Source organism: Ruditapes philippinarum, unplaced genomic scaffold (genome assembly GCF_026571515.1).
Source record: "Ruditapes philippinarum isolate M1 unplaced genomic scaffold, ASM2657151v2 ctg2333_1_1_1_1, whole genome shotgun sequence".
In the NCBI taxonomy this organism is placed as follows: Eukaryota; Metazoa; Mollusca; class Bivalvia; order Venerida; family Veneridae; genus Ruditapes; species Ruditapes philippinarum.
This window is the reverse complement of record NW_026860687.1, coordinates 10,848-16,029: the sequence shown is the minus strand read 5'-3', so window position 1 is coordinate 16,029 and position 5,182 is coordinate 10,848. Positions and strand designations below refer to the sequence as shown.

Below are 5,182 nucleotides of genomic sequence, written 5' to 3'. Positions count from 1 at the left end.
TAGAGTAAAATTTCAGTGATTTAATTTTACTATTTACACCTTGACAATATCTGCTGCAAATTTGGCAATATATTAGAGAGAATAAAGTAATAAATTAATATTTTTGTATACATCAAGTTTGACTGATTCCAGAAGAATAACATAAATGCTTGCTAGACCATAATGGATTATATCTGTGTTCTTACAGGACAGTTCAAGACACATGTGAATGACTTAAATCTAGCACCCACTGAAATGTTAAGTAGAAACATTTCAGATAAGTGGGTGCTAGATATTGAGAACAGCATACCGATGGCCCCTGGAATGTTAATTACAAGAGTACCAGTCAATTTGAAACTAAATGAGGTAATCTTTTTACAAGTCATAATTCATGTTAATGCAACTATTTTCAAAATAATGTGTGAAAATTAACAAAGGGTAATAACTCAAAAGTACCATTCTTGTCAATTCACTTCAAGTCATTATAAGAAGCATACATACCAAGTTTGAAGTCAATCTCACTAATAATGACTGACTTATGCTCCGGAAAAGCTTAAGGGGATGCCGACAACGACGAAGACACCGCCCACAAAAGTAACCCCTATATATCGCCTTTTTCAAAGCGACACAAAAACCATAAGTTTGATGTGACATAAATAAGGAACAGTACAATTCATGAACCACAAAATCAACAAAATTCAATAAATTGTTTCACCTTTGAAATTATTTTTCCAATTTATTATCAATTTATTATTTTTGTCAAAGACAAAATTATTTGACAACATCGTTGGAAAAAGCTACTAGTACTTGACACTTCAAATTTTTTACAAAAAACGACGGAAATAACAGAAGACGAATTCAACAAATCTTCCAAAGAGGTTGTAGGAGGAAGCCATATTATACAGGCCCTTAAAGAATTGGTAGGAGAAAGTGATGATGATAGTTTAATGTGTATACAGTAGGTATAATGCATGATTTCAATTGGCCTTATTCAAAAATTAAAATAAAATATGAAAGTTTGCAGGCAAAAAGTAGGAACATTTTCATTAAAAGTAGAATAATAGAAACTACTTTAAATGAACTGTAACTAACTTTTTATGTCAAAAAAGATTAAATTAATCTGCTACACTTTCACTTGACATCTTGTGCACATTTGCAAGTTTGCCCGTCAAGAACAATTTCCATCCTTTGTAAAGTTGCATAATTGGAGGTTTCCTATGTGTTTATTTACCGGTATTATGGCAAATCGTATAGAAGACGATCAGCTTCATGTCATCACAAGCAGGTTCACAAGGGAAAGAAACCACTAGTGAAATTTATAAAATATAATTTTCACTGTAGCCGGACTGTATCTGAATGCGGATGAAAAGAAAATCATAACTAAATGGAATAACAGGCACAAATAAATATCGGCGTACATAAATTTTGCTTCTTTAGGAAAAGAAAGTCAATGTCATCATACATGTTAAAAATTTAACAAAATTAGAGAAATTAAACAGAACTATATTTCAAAATTTATGATATGACGTCATGATATAATGACGTCACAAAGGAGAATGCACAACATTACGCGGCACAATCATTTAAAAAACAAGAGCCGCCGCCAGGCAGGGGCAATGCACGACTTATTACTTTCTCTAAATGATGTGCCGCAACAACTAATCCCCCCCCCCCCTTAGATGAACTAAATCTCAGGAAATGTTTTTTAAGTGTATAATTATTCCATCTTAAGATAATACTCGGTTTTAAGTCATTTTTGTCATTTTTACTTTGATGACATTTTCTTCTAATTAACAGATTAAATTAAACATGTCAATAATTTTGTTTCTAATGAAAGGTCTGTAATGAAATTATTGGATAAATTAATATTATAATACGTACTGGACATTTTACAAACAATAAAAGAACTTATACATAGATGTTATGCAGTTATGGGTAATAAGGAGACATTTTAATTCTTTTGATGATTTTGATTCCTGTGATATGATGGGAAAAAAATTAAATATATCTATAAACACTTCAGTCTATATTATTTTATTACAGAATCTAACACTCAGCAGACATGTATGCAAAATAAAAATAAGAATGAAGCTATACTGCCAGTGAAGGCTGTTGCAGAAAGGAGCAAAGGAAAGAAAAGAAAATTTGAGGTAACATATTAGGTTTTGGATGCAATAAAAATTATTCCTTAAAGACTGTTCTGTAGAAGATATTTGTTGGTTTTGTATTTAAGATTGAAAGTATTTCATATTAAGTGAACACCAGCTTCAACATGAACATGGTGTTAACAGGCATTCATGAAATGATTTTGAAAAAAATCCTGGAAAAACAACCAATTATTGATATTACTTATTTTAAGTATCTGGCAAGAGCACTTTTTTATATTTTTATAAGATATTCATATTTTCCTTCCAGGGAAAAGGAACAACTAAAGAAAAGCATGGTAAAGAAATAGAATTAGCTGCTGCTGAGTTGGAGTTGACAGAACTTGAAGAGAGTCTGTCAACTCCAAATCCAGAAAAGGAAATTGCCTGCCAAAGTGAGGCAACTAACACCTTCAGGTATTTGGTTTAGAAATGTCATCTTACATCTCCTTACACTCAGATATTCATTACCAGAGAAAAACATCTAACAATTGATTAGTTTTACATATTGCACTTTTATGAAAATTCACAAGCATATATGTTATAAATTTCTCTGAATGCAATGACAGCTTCATTTTTTAAATTTCATTCTAAATAAAAAGAACTGATAAATGTCATTGCACATGCGCATAAGAAGCTTCATGAAACGTTTCAAGAAACGCAAAATTACTGAAGCAGATGAAATATTTTTGCTATTAAAACAATACCTTGTAATATATGTTTTTCAAAGTAGGACATTAGGAGCATGTAAGATGTTAGATCATGTATAATTTATTAAAATGTATTCTTGCTTTCTGCATATGACAATAAGTTAAACTTTTCATTTTCCGTTTTAGTGAACACTTAAATAGTGAAAAAACTGACAGTCTTCCGGTCTCAGTCCGAGAATCGCTAGAAATAGCTAATGGAAGTGGACCCCCTGTGAAAGGTAAATTTTAAACTTAAATGGAATATAATTATTATTATGTATGTTGCAACAGGAATTACAATGATAACCTCAAAATGAAAAAAAAAATAGATAAATCATTCTTTTTTAAAAAGCTGCATTCCTTTTACCTAGGTCTAAAACTGATACTCTGGCAAATAAGCCAGGGTTTTTTTGGGGGCCTTTATATCTTAGGATGACATCAATTTTGCCATTATGATTGAAGTTGTAATTTCATATGCTGCTCTAAGAAAAAAGTGCTAAATGACAATATTAGTTTTGATAATTTCTTTCTGAAATATGATAAAAATGAAACATGCAAGAAAAACAATCAAACACTGGTTGTTGTAACAGACTGGAATATCTAGCTCTTGAGTAACTGTTAGTGGAAACTCACAGTTTTTCTCAAGCAAGACATTCTGGACTGTACCTGCAGTGGGTGTAAGATTGCAATTGTTAAGTATATTGTTTTCATTTTCCTTAATGGTTTTAATTATACAATTCCGTATTACAGTCTTTCAATCTTCAAACATATTACATGTGATGCAGTGATCAATTACTCATTACTGGTACTGATAATTGTGTACCTGGATATTTAAATAATGATCACAGAACACATGACCTTTGTAAAATTAAACTTAATGTGCTTTCCTTGATTTATTTCAAATTTAATAATTTTGCTTTTCATTAGTACCTAGATATCAGGAGCCTGCTATCCAACCTGTCCATGTCCCTGCAGTGAATGGATACCTGGAGCAAAAAGTACAAATGTTGCAGCAAGAGCTTTACCAAGCTAACTGCAGGATAGCTAACTTGGAATCGAGTTACACGTGGTTATGGAATGCTTTCCAACAGGTATTTTTTTTAATTTTCAGGTGTTTTGTTTTTTTTCCTTTTGATATTTCATTTGTCACCATATCTATGGCCAACGAAATATATGTATTTTACCTACCACAAATATGTGTCAAGACTTTAAGAGATCAATGCCTTACCTAGTAAACTGAAAGCCAGATTCTGAATGAATATAGAAAGACATTTGAACAACTCTAGCTAGTTTATTATTTATATCACATTAACTATGGCACCAGAGTGTAATAAATTTGTGTAATGGAAAAAGATATAATACTGGTGTAATAACACTTTGTCAAATGACATGATGTCATTTTATTATATACAAACATAGCAATAAAGCGCACTAATGATAGCCTTACACTATAGGCCCCTTGACAAATAAGGCTTTTTAATTGAAACCATTCTTATTTTAGTTATGTGATAAAAAGAATATTATATTTGTGTAGATTCAGTACTTGATTTATTGAACTTGTTGATTATAACAATGTTTATTATACTTGCTAGAAGCTCACATGATATGACTTTTCAATTTGTTCAATGAAATTTAGTTTTAAATTTAAATATTGAATCTAAACCCAAATATTGAATCTAAACCCACAATATTCTCTATGTTGTAAGATTCAACACATGAGCACTTTATTTTATTTATTGACTCGAACTTCTTTGAATTGTCATAGTTCACTGAATTTAAATTTCAGATGCAGAGCAATGGTGCCCAACCCCACCAGAATGTAAATACTCCTGATTATGGAGAAAGTTCAATGTGTAGCAGTTCTGATGCACAAGCAAGTATATTTTATATAAAATAATCCTTTTTATTTATCATAAGAAATAAAAAAAAGGGTTCAACTTCTAGAAACTTACAGGTTCAAATGAAAATCAAGGTGTTAATGTTGATTTTGAAGAAAGCAATTATTGGTAGCTGCAGTAACTTATAAAATAAGAATTGCAATTTAGGTACTTTTGGATATAAAATTTGTTGTAATTTTTTAAATTTTATAGTTATATAAAATTGTTGTTTGGTTATATAAAATTGTTGTTACTATTGATCTTTTTAGAAACCTGGACAATGTTGAGAACAGTCAACTGGTGGTGAAGAGTTAATAGGAGGTTTTACTGTGGTAAGAGATTCAATTATTTCCCATTTTGCCATTTTTATTTAGTTTTAAGGGTGTCTATGGCCAAGTGATTAAAGTTGTAAACTTAAATCACTTGCCTACCACTACTGTTGGTTTGAGCCATGCAAGTGACCTCATTTTCTTTTGCTGTATGACCACTACTA

At 30.8% G+C, this 5,182-nt stretch overlaps 1 long non-coding RNA gene across 1 annotated transcript; it reads left to right on the top strand.

The window, feature by feature from the left end:
- Window positions 1-624: 624 nt before the first annotated feature.
- On the top strand, window positions 625-4,929 carry LOC132713078 (uncharacterized). Its single transcript, XR_009623399.1, has 4 exons — window positions 625-2,540; window positions 2,960-3,051; window positions 3,740-3,903; window positions 4,599-4,929. It is a non-coding gene; the product is annotated as an uncharacterized LOC132713078 (long non-coding RNA).
- Window positions 4,930-5,182: the final 253 nt, after the last annotated feature.